The 21,219-nt window shown below is 37.8% G+C and overlaps 1 long non-coding RNA gene across 1 annotated transcript in view; it reads left to right on the top strand.

The window, feature by feature from the left end:
- The window catches only part of LOC306654063, a 189,172-nt gene that overhangs the window by 27,546 nt on the left and 140,407 nt on the right, over nt 1-21,219 (top strand). The window contains exon 2 of the long non-coding RNA XR_013761875.1: nt 5,034-5,134. This is a non-coding gene — a long non-coding RNA (uncharacterized lncRNA). The remainder of the gene's footprint in view (nt 1-5,033; nt 5,135-21,219) is intronic.

Raw genomic sequence — 21,219 nt, 5'->3', positions numbered from 1 at the left:
CCCAAGCTGCTCCAAGAAACTATCACTCTGAGGGATGTTCTAGGTTCATGGTTTCATAGAAATGAAGCTGAAGTATTATAACCAAAAGTGAGAGCTGGGATTGGATTGCCTGTCTGAAAATAAGTAAGGTGCTCTCATACCAGTTTCCATACATGTTTGCTGGTTGACACCATCATCTTACATTACCCAGACCAAGATCACCTACCTGCCACCAGTTTCAATAGCAGTCAGTTTGATGCCTGGGTTAGTATAATTACATCCATCAATATATTTTCTCCATTCATGGATTTTTTAGACATATAGGATTTCCCTGTATTATACTGTATGAAAATATACATATCTTATATGTGCAATTCTTCCAACAAACTTTTATTGATTAACTTTAATGGACCATGCCCTGTGCAGTATCAGTTAATAGAAACAAATGAGCCAGTCCTGCTTAGCATCTGCTTGGTATCTATTTAGGAAGATAGGTAAACAGACAATGCCAGAGGGTGAATACTTAATAAGGTGTAGGTAAAGAAGAATGCAGAAAAGGATGAGCTATTATCAGGGAGAGGATGGAGCAGGAGTATTGAGGGACTAACTGGGAATTAGTTCATGGGAGAAAACATGAAATTAACTGTAGACTTAATTCATATTGTGTTGCATTATCTACTGCATCAAAAATCCACCTCAATTGAATGATATAATTTTTTCTGATACTAAAGATTGCTATTTATGAGAATTTGCTAAATCAATTCATTGTTTCAGTGGAGGGTGGGAGCAGGACAAACCTAGAGGAGTGAAGTTTCTGGAGGGTTGACGATACAGCAGTGCTCATACAATGACCTCGAAAGGCTGACTTTGATAGCTGTTTCAAATGCTATAAGGAAAGATCAAAACAGTGAGATACCATTTCTCAAACATGGTACAAAAGTCAAAATAGGCTAAAAGGTTGGAGTGAATACCCAGTGGAGAAGTAGGCAATGTTTCAGATAATTTCATATAAGCTCAGCAAAGATCTAGACCTAAGGGCCCCCAGTCTCTCTTTCAAAGCTCCAGACACAAGATTCCTGAGTTGTTAGGGATTTATTTGGGCATTCACTGGGGTCCAGTTATGATAGTGAACATAAGCCTTGATACTTAAAACCACAATGAAATATCGTCTCACCCCGGTAAGAATGGCTATTATAAAAAGCCAAAACCAAGTGCTGGTGAGTATACAGAGAAAAGGTAACTCTTACTGTTGGTGGGAACATAAATTAGTATAGTCATTATGGAAAATGATATTGAGACTTCTCAAAAAAATGAAATATAGAACTACAATATGATTCAGCAATTCCATTACTGAGTTTGACTAAAGAGAATGAAATCAATATGTCAAAGACACACCTGCACCTCCATGTTCACTGCAGCACCATTCACAGTAGCCAAGATACAGAATCAACCCAAGGGCCCAACAACTGATAAGAAACATTTGTACATATGCACAATGGAATAATATTCAATTATAAGTAATAAAATTCTGTTATTTGCAAAAGCATCAATGGAACTACTAATCATTATGCTAAGTGAAATAAGTTTGGCATAGAAGGACAAGTGCCAATGTTCTCACTCATGTAGAATATAAAACAGTTGAACTCATAGAAGTTAAGAGTAGAATGATGGTTACTAGAGGTTGAAGAGAGTTGGGAGTCTGAACTTTGGCACAAAGTTGCAGATAGGAGTAAGAAGCTGGTGCTCCATTGCACGGCAGGGTGACTGTAGATGACAATTATGTATGGCACATATCAAAAAGCTAAAAGAGGGACTGGGGTTGTGGCTCAGTGGTAGAGCGCTTGCCTAGCATGTGTGAGGCACTGGGTTCGATTCTCAGCACCGCATATAAATAAAAATGAATAAAATAAAGGTCTATCAACATTTATATAAAAATTTTAAAAAAAGCTAAAATAAAGGATTTTAAATGTTTTCAAATATGAAGAAATGATAGATATTTAAGACAAATGTGCTCAACCTGATTTAAACATTACACAGTACATACATACATTGAAACAATAAATGGTATAACTTTAGTATGTACAAATATTTTCATGTGTCAGATAAAAATTAACTACAAATATGTTGATACTTGAAACTTAAGATTTTCACTTTTATATATCAGAGAATAGGGGAAAAAATAGAAATATGTTTGGGAGATGTTAAACCCTCTCATGAGGGCCCAAGGAACTCCCTGTGAATGAGTGAGTGGTGTGCTCAGGTGTTCCAGGAGAGAGAGGCCCAAAGAAGTGAACCACATGATGCAGGATCACACAGATGTTGGGATCCTTTAATCACACAGCAGGCAGGGCCCTCGGAAAGATGAGCACTCCTAAGACCTATCTGGAGAGCAATGATAGCCACCATGTTAGAGCACTTTCTGAGTACCTGGCACATGAGATGCTAAAATATTTGGTATTTACTTTGTGTTTGTAAACAACTTTTACGATATGAAAACCAAGGCTCTGAGATACTAAATTTTCCACTGAGGAAGTGTTTGAACATGAACACGAGCTAGTCACTACTACAATATTGGTATAAAAGGGAGAAGGAAACTGTTGGTCATTTATTGTTTGGAATCAAAAAGAGCCCTGGAAGGTAAATGTGACTATTTCCAGTTTAGATAAGAGAAAACAGACTCATGAAATGTGGTAGTTGTGTGCTGTGCAGCTACTGAATGGTACAATTGGATTTAAAACCCAAGTTTTTGTGTTCCAAAGCTTGGAATGATGAATTCAGGTGATACTTGATATTTGACTGGTTTTGTCTTGATCATCTTTTATCTAACCCTTCTGTCCTAGGACTCCATATAGCCTCAGAGTCTAATTTGTACTTAATTCTTGTTCTTTGATCAGATTGTTAAACAGCATCTTCCAGATAAAGAATAGCATGATAAAGATGATAGTTAATGTGATGTCCAGGTGTGCATAAAATTTAGAAGCAGTCTTTCTGATTTGTATTGATGAAGAAGGCTTGATGCTTGAGTCCTTCGGGGAGAGGTTGGGAAAGACTAGACAATTGACCCTCTCTCCTATTCTTTGTGAGAATCCTGAGTTTTCCTGGGAGGGCACTTAGTAGGAAAGTGGTCAACTTTGGGCCTAACAAAGAAAATGGTACTCCTGAAAACCAGTGATCATGAACTAGAATTAGAATATATAGAGATAGATAAAACAAAGTCTTCAGACATTGTCAAATGTCCTTATGTGGACAGAATTCACCCTTGGTTGAAAATTACTGGTTTAAATCTACCAAGTTTTTCTAATGATGATTTTTATCAAGTGTATTACATTAAAAACGTTGCTGTACAGATTCTTCTGAGTGATGTGAGGTGAACTAACACATGGAAAATTTTGTGCCCTATAATTAAGCATGTGTCTACTCTCCTATGTAGTGGAAATGTTTAAAGGAACTTTCTCTTTGAAAGAGATAAGCCAAGAATCTGAAAATATAGACAGGCAGAGAATAATCCTTTAATGAAAATCAAACTTTCCAGAAAGAATCAATTATTGATTTGTTTTGGGGTTGTTCTTCCATTTCTCCTGGATGGTATGCATAAAATTGGTAAAGATTATTGACTGAATTTTCACTTGGCGAACTTGTTAAAGCCTCAATATAAATTATAATTATTTATTTGGTGTCTGATTTGGTATTTGGAATTTTGTTCTGAGGACCACAGCTACAATTGTCTCCCACCAATCTGAACCCATTAGCTGTGTGGTAGCCTCTTTTAATTATCTGTCAGCTTCTGTATTACTTTCATTCTCCTTAGCCAGGTGGTACGGAGGTGGTTCAGAATTGTCCTTGGTAATGTTTCTTGGACCTTAACCCTGGGGAGAAGCACAAAGAAAGCACCCTTCCTGTAGCAGTTCAATAAGTAAGCAAGCCCAGCAGCCCTCCTCAGTATCATGATGACTATCTTAAATATTGGCAGTTCTCCTTTGTACTAGTGACTCTTTCAGACAGCTCAGGTTTTCAAAAGTTGAATATTTTTTACTCTATTATAGAAGAATCCTAGGCCTTTTGTGGAAAATGTAGAAAGTGTATTATGAAGAAAATAATAGTTGTCTGTAATCATATCATTAAGAGAGAAATGCCATTAAAAATTTAAATTGTTTCCTTCTAGGATTTTACTATGCATTTTAAATTGATGGCATCACACTATAAAATATTATTTAGTATTCTGCTAGCTAAAACTTTAAAACTTAGCTTTATATCATAGACTTGTTTCTGACATTTACAATCCTTAAAACTTAGTTTAGAGGGAGCAATGTTGAATTAATCATCACAGAAATCCTTTGCTGTAGAAAAAGAAATTCAGCATGATCCCCTTTGTACAGAAGGAAAATCAAAGCACAAAGGTGAGGTGTGTTTCTCATATCTCATATCCATGGTGATTATTGATCCTAAAGGAAGAATTTGAATCTTGGGTATTCACATGATTAGATTTGCAATTTGGAAGGGTCGCTTGGGCATAGTTGTGGAGTAGTGCCAGGCTAGACAGGGAATAGGGAGAGTGTGAAGTAATGCAGGTGGGGAATGATGAAGACCAACGAGAATCTTAACTGTCTAGGGGACGGAGGGGAGGTGATGGGTCAAAGAGCTATCAAGGGGTTACAAGTATCACAAGCATTTTGTTGGTGGTTTTTTTAAAAGAAAGTATACGAAAGAGAAATCTGTACTTCCCTCAGATGTTAATGTAGACAGTAGTCACCAAGAGAGAAAGTACAGGGTAGAGCAGTTTGGGAGAAAGAGGATCAGTTCCATTTTGGATGCAGTGAAATGGATATTCCTGTAGGATGTGGCAAGTAGATGCAGTTACCAAAGGCTGTGATAGTACCCTGAAGCTTGGTGGGAGGGGGAGAGAGGGAGAGAGAACAGGAGTGAGAGGGTGATGTCTGGGCTAGAGCAGTTGACTTGGGGTAGATCACAGAAGGTAATTGATGGCACAGAAAGAGATGAGCTCACCTAGTGAAAGAGAAGGAGCCCTTCTCTGACTCATGAACTCCTCCTTTTAGGTTGGTCTCTGGGTTATTTCTTCACTCGGATGGTCTTCGCCACCAAACTGAACTGTTCCTTGTGATCTCACTTGCCCTCACGGCAGCATTTGACATCAATGGTAACTTTCCCTTCTTAGTGAAATGCTTTCCTCTTAGGACACATGGCTGTTCTTTCTCTCAATGCTTTTGTGAAAATGTCTTTGTCCTGTAGAAGTCAGTTAGCAATCTGATTCATCCCAGCGGATAGATTCTTAGCTCCCACCTTTCTTGACGCATGTCTGACCTCTGAGCAGCTTCCTGTCTTTTCTTAGTCTAGCTCTTACTCCCCAAACACCAGCTGAATTGACCTCAGGAGTGTTTTACCCCTTCAAACTTATAATTATTTGCTCAACATCTATTTAGTAGAGGTGAAATAAAACAAATTTTCTATTGATGCAGATGTAGCACATCTTTACATTTATAATCTTGCATTTGATTCTGTTTTTCCTCTTTAAGTTCTCTTAAAACTATACTTGCCTAAGTGCATTAATGAACAAGGTAGAATTTAATAAAAGTTCTGTAGGAGAGAATAAAGAAGATAATCATATCTTAAGCTAGTATTTCTAGAAATTTACACTGGATATCTTACTACTTCTCCTTGTCTCTTTCTAACCCTGCTGCCCCATATGCTCTCCCACTCACTTTCATTCATTCTGTCTTCCAACCTTGGCATTTCTGATTTCTTTGGAATTCTTCCCTGACCTAGCCCCATCATTCTTTTTATTTCTAGCTTCTATCTCTGAGCTTTTATACTACTACTCTAATAGTCCATAGTCACCACAAGAAGGATAAAGATTTTAATTGTGCTCAGGAATCAAAATACCTGTTACTGAAATCCATCCTCTTGGTGAGGCTCCAGGAGATTATATATAATGAACATTGAATAACTTATTATTCAAATTGAAAATGTATATACTGAATTGGAGTGTTTTAGTCAGATTTTCATTGCTGTATCAAACACTTGATATAATTAAATTATCTAGAGAAAAGTTTATCCTGACCCAGTTTTGGAGTTATAATCTGCAATAATTTGGTCCCATAGCTTGTAGGCCTGTGGTGAAGCATCGCATCATGGTGGTGAGCCTGTGGTAGAACAAAACTGCTAAACTCTTAGTAGGTAAAATAAAGGAAGAGAGCACACAAAGGAGGGAGATGTGTGTGTCCCATGATTCCTCTCAAGGATGTGCCACCAACGATCAGAAGACCTCCCACTAGGTCCACCTCTCCACATTCCCACCACCTTCCAAAAGTGCCAAGCCAGGGCCTTGGCCTCCAACACATGGGCCTATGGGGGCCACTTAACCAAACAACAGCAAATAGCCTTTTCCATTTTGCCAAGCATGGAATTCTGTCCATTTTGTCCTAGATATACTTTAGCTTTGCGAGTTCACCACTTTGTGAAGTTGACTAGATAGCTGGCCCTTCACTTTGGCTCTACTACAATCCTTCTGTGGAAAAGCGTGGCGCTTGCTGGAGTAGGGGACATGGAACTAACGGATCCCAAATGGACACATACACTTTGTAAGCACATTCCCACACAACTGGTGCCGTGGTCACTTCATTTAACATTATTTAATGAACAACTATGCTGTGTATGAAGTAATTTTACTCCCATTTAATAGATGAGGACACTGAGGATCAGAGGTAACTTCTGAATGGAAGAGCTTAGGTTTCCATGGCTTGACTGTGTGCACTGCCTCTGAGCCACGCAGCATCCCTGGAAGACCATCCATTGGCAATTTTTTAGCCTCAAGAAAACTGCTTTGTCTTTTTATTGTTGCTTATCTTGTACTCCCCCACTCCCAGTGAGAGGTAAGAAGGCTAGATTTTCCATGCCTTGAGGCTGAAGATTATTCTGGTAAATGAGCCGCTGAATAGGGAATGGGCAAGTGTTGATCTAGATTAGGAGTCTTCTGTAGGTGAGCAGAGGGTTTTTCTAAACCTGTAAACTTGTGAATGTACAGAATTATGCTATTTGGGGAAAAAGCATATTTTACCTTTAACCTCATTATTTAGTGGCTGATTGTATATATATATGTATATGTATATATCTATGTACACACACGTACATGTATGTATATATACACACATATGTATATACATAAAATATATATTTTAACAGGCTTCAGATTATTTAGAAGACATGTTGTTATTATAGACCAGTTTCAAAGCAGCCACCTTTCACGAATGCTGGCAGACAAGGTTGGCCACATTCAGTCCAACTTACTACAATCTCTGCTCTTCTTAGAGGAACATTGAAAATGGTCACATGATTACAGTAATTCCAAGAGAACCTAAAGCTGCTTCACTGTGTAAGAAAGTCTATTTCCATTATGTTTTGTCCTTGAGTTGGACCCTCTTCATTTGCTCCATGGATGCTAGTTTTGATCTGTAATGGTCACATCCATGAAGGGCGTTTTGGGGCAAAACCTGAAGATACAGGAAGAGAGGACAAACTAACAGGATGCTAAAGAGCAAAATATTTTCCCGTTCGATAAGAATAACATCTCCAAATTGAGGTGGTTAAGGTAGTGATAGCAAACAAACAAAAAATATACTGCTTTTAGTTTTTCCCCTGACCTCTCAGGTACTTGGAAGTAGGAATGTGTTTCTAGTGGTAAAGTAATATTTCAGAAATCAGAACTGAAACATTAAAAGGTAAACTTCTTGGGATGATGCAATTAGAAGTGCTTTATGTAGCTCCCAGGTATTGAAGCCGCCTGGATTCTGATAGTTAGCCCTATTCTTTTTTAGATGTCTCCTTATTCAAATAGTTGAATGATAAACCTCCCTTTCATTTCAACTTCAATTCCCTTAATGCATTTTAGGGATCCTTTATTGGAAGACATAGGGGATTCAATGGAATAACATCTTTCTTAATTTTCAGGTTTTATAATCCAGCATGAGTGATAATGTAGGTAAATAAGATCAGGCACCAGGAAAGACCCATTAATGTCACAGATGTTTGCCCATTGGAAAAGGAGGGAAAATATTAATTCCAACTGCATAAATTTGGGATAGGAAGATGAAATCTGACCAAGTCTTTGAAGTATGCATGAAACTCCTTGCAGAGAAGGAAAAGAACACTTAGGGAGATGAAATTGCATGATCAAAGGCGAGGGAGTAAAAACTGTAAGGTATGAAATTGTATAGTTAGAGATAAGTTTTGATGGAAATCTGTGGTTACTAAAAGTATTATATTAATGAAAGATAATACTGAACTGAAATAAAAGGTAAATTTTAGAGTTGCACTTTCTGAGTTAGAGTGTCTAGGTAAAATTTAGTAACTTTGCTCCAATGTTCCCAGTAGTTCTTTATCAGATTTTACATTTTAATATGTTGTTTGTTTTTCATATTTTTTTCCTATATTTTCTCCCAAAATAATTCATGACCAGTTTAGGGTAGTGCAGGTTTCCACATGCCCTGTTGAAATGCATTGTAACTGACTTCCTTCTTTCCATTTTGCCCTCCTATCTTTTCTATACAATAGCTAACGTGATCATTTAAAAATATGAAGCAGAGGCTTCTACTGTACTGCTGGAGACCCTTGAGTGGAGTCCTGTTAGGTTTTAGAAATAGTTTAATGAACATCTAGAAGACTTAAAAGATGAAATAAGTTATTTGTGGACTGGAGGTATAGCTGAGTAGTAGAGCACTTGCCCAGCATTGGTAAATAGTAGAGCACTTGCCCAACATGCCTGGGGTTTGATCTCCAACATATTTTAAAAAAGAAAACCTATTTTTGATACACAAGAGAAAAACATAAGACATTTCTGATAAAAACTTCCTTTGGTGTCCAAAGAGTATGGCTTCCTGTCAAGGTTTTGGATGTGGAATTTGTAACAAGAGCTCACAATCATTGTTCCAAGGACACTTAATCTTCACAATATTGGATACATAAGGTACTTTTCTCATCTCCATGTTACAGATAAGAAAAGGCAAAGAGTTTTTATCTAAAAAATTCAGACAACAAAACTTCAGCCATCTTTTTTTTTCTTCTTTTTTTGGGTGGTAGTAGGAATTGAACTGAGGGATGCTTAACTGCTGAACCATATTCCCAACCTTTTACATAATTTAGTTAGAGAGGGTATCACTGAATTGCTTATAGCCTCACTAAATTGCTAAGGCTGGTTTTGAACTCAAGATCCTCTTGCCTCAGCCTCCTGAGCTACTGGGATTATAGGCATGCACCACCACACCCAGCTCTTACCATCATCTTATTCCATGGCCCCCAAACAGTGGACTGAAGATCAAGGGCATCTGAAACACATTTTTCACTGGTCATTTCTTGCGTTCTACTCCTTTTTACCAAGTGCAATTTCCTATGTAAGTTCATCTAGAATGAGGATCTGTAAGTGAGAACTTAAGTCTTCGTCTAAAAATATTTTTATTTTGACCACATATTGAACAACAGCTTCATAGGTTATAGAGCTCTAGACAGATACTTTTTCCTTAGCAAATTGAAATTATATTCCTTTGGCTTCTAGTCTCTATTGTAGTTGAGAAATTTATTGTGATTCTAATTATTGTCTTTGTTTTACCTTTTTGGTTGTTTTATTTATTTTTAAACGTAAGTTATAAAATACACAGTGCACAAATCCTAAGCATACAACTTAGTCAATTTTTATATAAATAAATTCCCACTTAACCACCACCCAGATGGAAATTTTAAAACATATCCAGCATTCAGAATGTTCCCTTATGTTTGTTTGTTTGTTTGTTTATTTATTTATTTATTTATTTATTTATTTTTCTGTCACTATGACTCTTTCCCCTTGGCATCTGCGAATCCTTTTTTTTGTTTTATAAGTTCAGCTCTGTACCTAATGTTGAAAAAAGTTTTTGCCAATTTATCCAGTATTTCTTGATGTTTGCAGCTGGAAGTTTTCATGTTATCTTACTTAATATATAGCCTTAAATGGAAGTCCTAGGAAGAGGTTATTCATTGTATTTAGTCACATCCCTACTCCTTCCGGATCCACATTGCTCTATATGAACTGACTCCTGTGCACCCCTCAAATTAATACGGTTCATGGAAATCAGATTTGAGTCCCACTTCTCCGGTGTCGAAGATAGAACATCCAAGAAACATGGAGGCAAATGCAGAAAAGTTTTATTTAAAGGCTAAAAGAGATATTTCCTGAGGGAGAAGGGGATCCAGAGCTGGTATCTGTGGGAGTGGGGTTATTTTTTGTTCTCTATAGTTTCCAGGTTTCTTTCTTCTCAAGTTTCCTCCTCTCAACCTGCCCATGTGGTGGAAATGTGGGAAAGGAGCCTTCCATGGGTGCCTCTTCATATTTGCCCAGAAAGGCAGGACTGGAGGCTTCCAGGGAGTACTTTAAAAACTTCTTGCTGGGAGGAACAATTCCCTGGAGGCAGGCAATCTTCCCTGGTGAGAAGGAGGGGAAAGTGTCCTGAGGTATTAGCATTGTATTTTCTTTGGCTTGCCTCTGACCTGATTATCTGTCTACACTAGCTGCCTGTCCTTTGTTTTTTCTTCAAAACCTCATCTCACATAACTCTTCCCCTGTATTCCTGTCTGTTGCAGAGCCTAAAAAGTCATTTCCTAACCCTGATTCTTGCCTGCTATCCTTTTGCTTGGGATCCTTTATCTGTAGTTCTTTGCATGACTACTTTATCCTTCAAGTGCAACTTCAATGTCGGCTCCTCAGTGCCCTCTCAGAGTGGTCTCCGTTATTCTTTCATTGCTCTGCATATTTTTTTCACAGCTCTGAATGGTTTACAGATGCCATATTTAGTTTTCGTCTGCTTCTGCATCTCAAATGTCAGCTTTCTGAAGCCAGGAAGATTATCTGATTCATCACCACTCTATCCCTGGGGATTAGTGGGATAGGTGCTTGAGTAATGTTTGCTAAATAAACGGATGAAATAACTGTTAGTTTCAGAAAAATCTTTAATTCCAAATAACATACAAACTACACATGCTTGATCTTGGGAGCATGTTAAAAATCCTTCATTTCCACACTATCTATCGGATGGCTCCGGGGCTTAAGGCACTGCTCATTAGTGAGGTAGGTGTCTCCTGAAATTTGGGCCAGTTCTCACAAGTTAATCACAGACCATTTAATACTCTAGTAAAAAATGTACTAAATGGCATCTCAGACAACAGAATGGCAATATTTCTGAAGTGATTCATTAGTGTTGGGAGGGTCCTAGTGATTCTTCTCTCCTTATCTCACCCCCAACATACCTTTTGGGATCCAATTTCACAGTTAAACTCCTGTCTCCTTTTCTCTCCCTCCCTCATATGAGCCACCAGTCTATTTCTTGTTATCAAGCTTTTAAAAGTATTTGTGCATTTCAAATAGATTCCTAAAAATTCCTCCTAGAAATCAGAAGGGCAATCTGCCATTTGCTAAGGAATTGATTTAAGAGAATAGGATATATAATTGTGCCAAATCCTTAGGCAGCTCATTACATATTTAAGCTTAGTTTATTGCTTTGGGTGCACTGTACAAAAAAAAAAAAATCACAAATTCCAGTGGCATGCTGAAGGTGACTACTTGGAGTGTAGATATTTGCACTGATCAGTGTCTTACCAAGGCAGAGCACTTTGTAAAAGCAAAGATAGAAGGCTCTTAATAAATATTTGTCCAGTGAATACATGAATAACATTCTATTTTCAATTCAGATGATAGATTTATCACTCTACCACCCTGCTCTCTCATGTCTCTAGTGCAATCAACGATTAATGAATTGATCAGTAATTTAAATATTCATTGCACTTTAATTCTGGTTTACAAGTGGATCAGGTCTGTTATATACAGAGGGAGAGCAGTAGAGTTAGGAGGTGGAGACAAAATTTCAAGACTATTTGTACATGAAAATTAGAACAAAGTCATCAGTAAGTATTTAGGAAGTACTCATTGGGTACTATTCTAGATATAAGCAAAATCTCATGGACTTCATATTCAAAGGGATTAAATAAACATTGGTAAAGTAGATGGTATATTATGTGGTGATTAGTATTATGGAGTAAAAGGGAAGTACAGTATATTTAAGGGATGTGGATGCCTACTATTTTAAATAGGGTAGTCTGGGAAAGGGACAGTGAAAAAGTGATATCTGAGCAAAGACTTGAAGACAGGTGCAAGTGACATGGATGTCATGGGAATTGATGGTTATGAAAAAAGAACACGAAGCAGATTTTTTTGTGTTCATTTCTAAGCTTTAATTTCACATTAAGGATTTATCATCGTATGGAATAAGTAGTCCTGAAGCCTCCATTAATACTATCAAATCAGTCTGCTTAATGAGTAGTGCATGGGTCTGCTCCACTAGGCTTCTGCATCCTTACTGCTCCTCTGGCTGAAGTGAATGTCTAACAGAGCAGACGGGCTGGTAACAGCCCTGAGCCCCATCGCGCCAGCATTAGATGTGTCACAAGGTGAGTCATGGAGCTGGTGAGGCAGATGGCACCCGTCTCTCACTGTGGTTGGATTAGACAGCACGCTATGAGAACACATGGAAGAGCAGACAGACAGTGTGGGCGGGTGGGAGGAAACCAACTGCCCAGAGGATTTCTACTGAGGCTTTTATCCTGGCAGGCAATGGAGGGCTGATCTAATATTTCTTCCTCCATTTTAATGAAGACCCTTAGAATTTTGTAGTTTAAGAAGTATGCTTTAGGAGACACCTTCTCCAAAATATTTACCAGATGTCAACTTTATTTTGACTTTGTAAAGCTCTGTGAATTCTTTTCTTCTTTGTAGAGGAAGTCCTTACTGATTATGAGATTGAGGCATAATTTTTTTGACCGTTACCCTGGAATGCTGCCTGCCCTTCAGCATGGGGATACAATGTTACTTTAATTTGGCCATCTCAGAAGATAGGAATAGAAAAGGGAGTTGGTTGGATAGGAGGTAATTTTAATGTTCTTTCTTTCAATCAACTTTTCTATGGTTAACAAATGATTATAAATATTCCCAAGTTAATTACAGGACCCTGGAATTCTCAAATAGTACAACTATTAATTGGGTTTTTTCCCCATATAATATTAGGGAAGATTGGTAACTAGGAACATGTAACTAGGATCACTTAAGCTGGAAGGTGACTATTATATAATCATTCATGTCCAAAACTGCAATTGCAAGAATCGAAGATGGGGGAGAAATCAACATCTTTTAAGCACTTTCTATGCAAACTTCACATGTAGGATCATTTATTTCAACTTTACAAAGGCCTCTTGAGGAAAATCTCTCTATCAGAGTAGAGATTACAAAACATGCCCAGGATCATATACACAGAAATAAGTGGAGGCTGAATGAATCCAAACCTCTCTCTACCAAGGTGTTCCCATCTCCATGAGGGGTGGTTGCTTTTTCATTAGTACTACTCATTGTTTTGCCTATTTTGTTTGTTTGGCAGATAGTGGGTATTATTTGCCAGCAATTCATTCCAACAATTTATTTTATTTTATTTTTAAAATTTATTTTTATTGTAAACAAATGGGATATATCTTCGTTCTCTGGTTGTACATGAAGTAGAGGCATACCATTATGTAATCATACATTTACCTAGGGTAATAGTTTTTGACTCATTCTGTTATGTTTTTCCCTTCCCCCATACCACTCCACCCTCTGTTCCCTCTACATAGTCCCTCATTCCTCCATTCTTGCCCCCTCCCACCTCCCATTATGTGTCATCATCTGCTTATCAGCAAGATCAATGGTTCTTTGGTTTTTTGAGATTGACTTATCTCACTTAGCATGATATTCTCCAATTTCATTTGCCTGCAAATGCCATAATTTTATCATTCTTCATGGCAGAGTACTATTCCATGGTGTGTATACACACACAACAGTTTCTTTATCCATTCATCAATTGAGGGGCATCTAGGTTGGTTCCACAATCTGGCTATTGTGAATTGAGCAGCTATGAACATTTATGTGGCTGCATCACTGTAGTATGCTGATTTTAAGTCATTTGGGTATAGGCCAAGGAGTGGGATAGCTGGGTCAAATGGTGGTTCCATTCCAAGCTTTCTGAGGAATCTCCATACTGCTTTCCAGAGTGGCTGCACTAATTTGCAGACCCACCAGCAATGTATGAGTGTACCTTTTTCCCCACATCCTCACCAACACCTATTGTTGCCTGTATTATTGATAATCGCCATTCTACTTGGAGTGAGATGGAATCTTAGTGTAGTTTTGATTTGCATTTCTCTTATTACTAGAGATGTTGAACATTTTTTCATATATCCGTTGATTGCTTGCACATCTTCTTCTGTGAAGTGTCTGTTCATTTCCTTAGCCCATTTGTTGATTGGATTATTTGTATTCTTGGTGTAGAGTTTTTTGAGTTCTTTATAGATTCTGGAGATTAGTGCTCTATCTGAAGTATGATTGGCAAAGATATTCTCCCACTCTGTAGGCTCTTTCTTCACATTACTGATAGTTTCCTTTGCTGAGAGAAATCTTAGTTTGAATCCATCCCAGTTATTGATTCTTGCTTTTATTTCTTGTGCTATGGGAGTCCTGTTAAGGAAGTCTGATCCTAAGCCAACAAGTTGAAGGTTTGGACCTACTTTCTCTTCTTAAGATGGAGGGTCTCTGGTCTGATTCCGAGGTCCTTGATCCATTTTGAGTTGAGTTTTGTGCAGGGTGAGAGATAGGGGTTTAGTTTCATTCTGTTGCATATGGATTTCCAGTTTTCCCAGCACCATTTGTTGAAGAAGCTATCTTTTCTCCATTGTATATTTTTGGCCCCTTTGTCTAGTATGAGAAAATTGTATTTATTTGAGTTTGTGTCCATGTCCTCTATTCTGTACCATTGATCTACCTGTCTATTTTGGTACCAATACCATGCCGTTTTTGTTACTATTGCTTTGTAGTATAATGAAGTTCTGGTATTGCAATACCACTGCTTCACTCTTCCTGCTAAGGATTGCTTTAGCTATTCTGGATTTCTTATTCTTCCAGATGAATTTCATGATTGCTTGCTCTATTTCTGTGAGGTACATCATTGGGATTTTAATTGGAATTGCATTGAATCTGTATAGCACTTTTGGTAGTATGGCCATTTTGACAATCTTAATTCTGCCTATCCAAGAACATGGGAGATCTTTTCATCTTCTAAGGTTTTCTTTAATTTCTTTCTTTAGTGTTCTGTAGTTCTCATTGTAAAGCCCTTTTACCTCTTTTATGAGATTGATTCCCAAGTATTTTATTTTTTTCAAGAGTATTATGAATGGGGTAGTTCTCCTAACTTCTCTTTCTGTGGATTCATCACTTATGTATAAAAATGCATTGGATTTATGGGCATTGACCTTGTAACCTGCTACTTTACTGAATTCACTTATGAGTTCTAAGAGTTTTCTGGTGGAATTTTCTGGTTCCTCTAAATATATAATCATGTCATCAGCGAACAGGGATAGTTTGAGTTGTTCTTTTCCTATTCATTTCCCTTTAATTTCTTTGGTTTGTCTAATCACTCTGGCTAAGTTTCAAGGATGATGTTGAATAGAAGTGGTGAAAGAGGGCATCCCTGCCTTGTTCCAGTTTTTAGGGGGAATGCTTTCAGTTTTTCACCATTTAGAATGATATTGGACATGGGCATAGCATAGATGGCCTTTACAATGTTAAGGAATGTTCCCACTACCCCAATTTTTTCCGTTGTTTTCAGCATGAAGGGATGCTGTAGTCTATCAAATGCTTTTTCTGCATCTATTGAAATAATCATGTGATTCTTAATTTTTAGTCTGTTGATATGGTGAATGACATTTATTGATTTCCAGATGTTGAACCAACCTTGCATCCCTGGGATAAAACCCATCTGATCATGATGCACTATCTTTTTAATATATTTTTCTATGCGATTTGCTAAAATTTTGTTGAGAATTTTTGCATCAATGTTCATTAAGCATATTGGTTTGAAATTTTCTTTCCTTGATGTGTCTCTGTCTGGTTTAAGTATCAGGGTGATATTGGCCTCATAGAATGAGTTTGGGAGGGTTCCCTCCTCTTCTATTTCATGGAATACTTTGAGGAGTATTGGAATGAGCTCCTTTTTAAAGTTTTTATAGAACTCAGATGGGAATCCATCTGGTCCTGGACTTTTCTTTGTTGGTAGGCTTTTGATTTCTTCTATTTCATTACTTGAAATTGATTTATTTAAATTGTGTATGTCTTCCTGGTTCAGTTTAGGTAATTCATATGTCTGTAGAAACCTGTTGATGTCGTCGAGATTTTCTATTTTGCTGGAGTATAGATTTTCAAAATAGCTTCTAATTACGTTTTGTATTTCACTTGTGTCTGTCCTGATATTTCCTTGTTCATTCTGAATTTTAGTAATTTTGAGTTTTCTCTCTCCTCTTTGTTAGTGTGGCTAAGGGTTTATCAATTTTGTTTATTTTTTCAAAGAACCAACTATTTGTCAATTTTTTCAACTGTTTCTTTTGTTTCAATTTCGTTGATTTCAGCTCTGATTTTAACTATATCCTGTGTTCTACTCCTTTTGGTGTTGCTCTGTTCTTCTTTTTGTAGTGCTTTGAGCTGTAGTGTTAGGTCGTTTATTTGTTGATTTATTTCTTCTTTTATTGAATGCGCTCCATGAAATAAATTTTCCTTTAAGTACTGCTTTCATAGTGTCCCAGAGATTTTGATATGATGTATCTTTGTTCTCGCTTACCTCTAAGATTTTTTTTATTTCCCTCCTGATGTCTTCTGTTATCCATTCATCATACAATAGCACATTATTTAATATCCAGGTGTTGGAGTAGTTTCTGTTATTTATTCTGTCATTTATTTCTAATTTCAATCCATTATGATCTAATAGAATACAAAGTAGTACCTCGATCTTCTTTTATTTGCTAACATTAGCTTTATATCATAGACTATGCTCTATTTTAGAGAAGGATCCATGTGCTGCTGAGAAGAAAGTGTATTCCCTCTTTGTTGGATGGTATATTCTATATATCTTGGTTAAGTCTAAATTGTTGACTGTGTTATTAAGATCTCTGGTTTCTTTATTCAATTTTTGTTTGGAAGATCTATCCAGCGGTGAGAGAGGTGTGTTAAAATCGCCTCGTATTATTGTGTTGTGGTCTATTTGATTTCTGGAATTGAGAATGATTTGTTTGATATACATGGATGAGCCACTGTTTAGGGCATAGATATTTATGATTGTTATGCCTTGCTGATTTATGCTTCCCTTAAGCAGTATGTAATGTCTTTCTTTATCCCTTCTGACTCACTTTGGCTTGAAGTCCACATTATCTATATGAGGATGGATACTCCAGCTTTTTTGCTGAGTCCATGTGCATGGTATGTTTTTTCCCATCCTTTCACCTTTAGTCTGTGGGTATCTCTTTCTATGAGATGAGTCTCTTGCAGGCAGCAAATTGTTGTACCTTTCTTTTTAATCCAATCTGCCAGCCTATTTCTTTTGATTGATGAGTTCAGGCCATTAACATTCAGGGTTATTATTGAGATATGATTTGTATTTCCAGTCATTTGACTCATTTTTGTTTTTTGACATGATTTGGTTTCTCCTTTATTTGGCTATTCCTTTAGGCTAGTTCCACCCATTGCTGTTTTCCATCGTTGTTTTTCATCTCTTCCTCATGGAATATTTTGCTGAGAATGTACTGTAATGCTGGCTTTCTTTTTTTAAATTCCTTTAGCTTTTGTTTATCATGGAAGGATCTTATTTCATCATCAAATCTGAAAGTAAGTTTTGCTGGGTATAAGATTCTTGGTTGGCATCCATTTTCTTTCAGGGCTTGTAAATGTTGTTCTGGGCCCTTCTAGCTTTTAGGGTCTTGATTGAAAAATATGCTGATATTCTTATTGGTTTCCCCTTGAATGTAATTTGATTCTTTTCTCTTGCGGCCTTTAAAATTCTGTCTTTATTTTGTATGTTAGGAGTTTTCATAATAATGTGCCTTGGTGTGGGTCTGTTGTAATTTTGTATATTTGGAGTCCTATAAGCCTCTTGTACTTGGTTTTCCATTTCATTCTTCAGATTTGGGAAATTTTCTGATATTATTTTTTTGAATAGATTGTTGATTCCTTTGGTTTGTTTCTCTAAGCCTTCCTCAATCCCAATAATTCTTAAATTTGGCCTTTTCATGATATCCCATAATTCTTGTAGATTCTGTTCATGATTTCTTATCATGTTCTCTGTTTGGTCAACTTTGTTTTCAAGATTAAATATTTTGTCTTCAGTGTCTGAGGTTCTGTCTTCCAGGTGTTCTATCCTATTGGTTATGCTTTCTATGGAGTTTTTAACTTGGTTTATTGTTTCCTTCATTTCAAGGATTTCTGTTTGTTTTTTTTTCAGTATCTCTAACTCTTTATTGAAATGATCTCTTGCTTCCCATATTTGCTCTTTTAAATTTTGATTGGTACGATCATTTAATGCCTACATTTGCTCTTTCATCTCCTCGTTTACTTCCCTGATTGTTTTAATTATGTACATTCTGAACTCCCTTTGTGACATTTCTTCTGCTGTGCAGTCTTTGGGTTTTATTGATATAGTATCTAGGTCTGTTTGGGACATTTTCTTCCCTTGTTTTCTCATATTGTCCAGATGTCATTTGGACTCTGTGATATTGTAGATTTCCTCTATTGGCTTATAGTGTCCCTGTAGATTTTCAGTGTATCACCTCCTAGTCTTCAGTATCCTGAAGTCTTGGAGTAACTTGATAATGCAGTGCTTCCGAAGAAAGCTGCCCCTAGCCCGCTACTGTTTCTAGGGCTTGGAGCTGGCACTTTGTGGAAAGTCCCTCACTGTGGGGCCTGCTCCGAGAAGCTGGCCATGTGGGAGGAGCCCACCACCGGAGTGCACAGGGCTGCCTGGGGAAGACTCTTGCTGCCCTGCCCTACTCTGATAAGCCGCCCAAATCCTGGCCTGTTGCCCGGGCCGAGCTTCACCGGGTGGGGGAGAGACACCCCATGACTGTGTTTTAGGCCAAGTCTCTCAATGCCTCCCCTTCTTGAATCCTGGGTTCTGGAGCAACTGGAGATGCAGTCACCCTCTAGTCCATCATCTTGGATTGCCCCATGGAAAAAGCCTGCGGCCAGAGGGGGTAGGGCCACCTGGAGAGGTCTTTGGCTGCCCTGCCCTGGTCCCAGAGGTTGTTTGCGGGTTGGAGCTCTCCTCTGGCTTGGGGACTTGTGGTTGGCTCTGTGTAGAAAAGCTCTCACTGGGCGTTCTGCTGTGAGAAGCTAGCCTAGAAAGGCGCTTCCCGCCGGAGGGAGCCGGGCTGCTTGGGGAAGTCCCTGGCTGCCCTGTCCTGGTCCCTGAAGCATCCTGTGGGCAGGAACTCGCTGCACTGGTTCAGGGAAGCTTGGTTCTGTGCAGAATGGCTCTCACTGGGGGGCCTGTTCCGAGATGCTGGAGAATCTGGCCTTGTCTGGATATTTATTTTTTTAAAATATTTTTTAGCTGTTGGTGGACCTTTATTTATTTGTATGTGGTGCTGAGAATCAAACCCAGTGCCTCACACATGCCAAGCAAGTACTCTACAGCTGACCCACAACCCCAACCTTGGATATTTCTTACAAGTGGAATAATACATTATGTGGCTTTTATGACTAGTTTCTTTGCATAATAATTTCAAGGTTTACTCTTATATTAACATGAACCAGTACTTCCTGTTTATGACACAATAACCCATTGTATGGCTGTAGCGTATTTTAATGAGCTATCATCAGCTGAAAGACATTTGACTTGCTTACACTGTTGGTTATTATGAATAATGCTGCTGTGAACATGCCTGTGTAGATTTTATGTGAACATAGATTTTCAATTACTTTGGATATTATGAATTGAATTATGCCACCCATTAATATGTTGAAACCCTAATACTTGGTACCTGAGAATGTGAATACATTTGGAGATAAGGTCTTTAAAGATGTGATTAAGTTAAAATGAGACCATTAGGATGAGCTCTAAGCCATTCTGACTCGTGTTTGTATAAAATTACATTTGGACATACAGAGACACCAGGGACTTGAGTGAATGAGGGATGACCTATGAAGCCTTGATTATAACAGCATCTGCAAAACAAGGAAAGAGGCCTCAGAAGAAACCTGTCAGCACCTTGATCTTGGACTTCCAGCCCCTACAATTGAGAATACAAATTTATGTGTAAATCACTCAATCTGGAATTTAATTTTAAGCAAATTATACATGTATTTAGGAATAAAATTGCCATCATCTAGTAACTATATATTCAACATTTTGAGGAATTGCCACATTTTTCTCCAACAAATGGCACCACCACTTACCATTGGATTTTTCCCACGTGCTTGCCAATGATTATCATTGCCTGTGTTGATTTCAGCAATCCCAGTGGGTATGAAGTGGGATCGCATTGTGATTTTGATTTGCATAACTCATGATGTTCATGTATATTGACACATGAAAAATCAATATCATGAGTCATTGCTTTAAGATTCATAAGTAATTTTATTCATACCCATGATCAAGCCCCAGTGCTATAAATGTATTATACTTGGAAGTTGTTTCCCACCTTAAACCCCTGCTCTGTACTTAACCTTGAGTTAAACTGGCCTTTGCTAAAGCATAGTGAAAGAACTTATGATGAAGACAGTCTCCATAAACATGTGACCTGAAACTCCCCCACCAAGACATACTCTCAAAACTTACTCTTGAGTCTCTGACATACAGACCTGAAGAGGAATAAGTGGCAAAAAGAAGCCATTTTTGTCTGATACTCTGGGTGTGCTCTGGATGCCATTGGACACCCAGCCACCACTGCCATCCCATCCTGGATCAGCGCTAAGAGGATGCCTCCATTTTTTATTTAGAATTGAATGCTACGTGATGAAATTGGATGGAAATATTTCACTTCTTACTATTGCTGGATTGGAATGTGTCATTTGCCTGTAAGTTGGGGGGGGGGTTTGAATTCTGAGAGGAGAAATCAAGTTCTGCTTTTTCTCCACAATCTTTTATATTGGTGACTGCTGGTATTAATAGCAGCAGCAATCTTAAATCCTCCCCCCATACAATATGATTAGTTTGAAATTTCTAGAAAATGTTTATAGAAAGGCATAACAGATTTTTTAGAAATTTCTCATATATACTATAAAATGTTCTTTGTTTGGGATAAGGATGGGTAGTAAAGGGAAGGTGTTAAATCTTTGCACTCAGATCAATGAACCTGGGGGAGCTC

Source organism: Sciurus vulgaris (assembly GCF_902686455.1).
Source record: "Sciurus vulgaris genome assembly, chromosome: 2".
NCBI lineage: Eukaryota > Metazoa > Chordata > Mammalia > Rodentia > Sciuridae > Sciurus > Sciurus vulgaris.
This window is presented reverse-complemented; position numbering and strand designations above follow the sequence as displayed.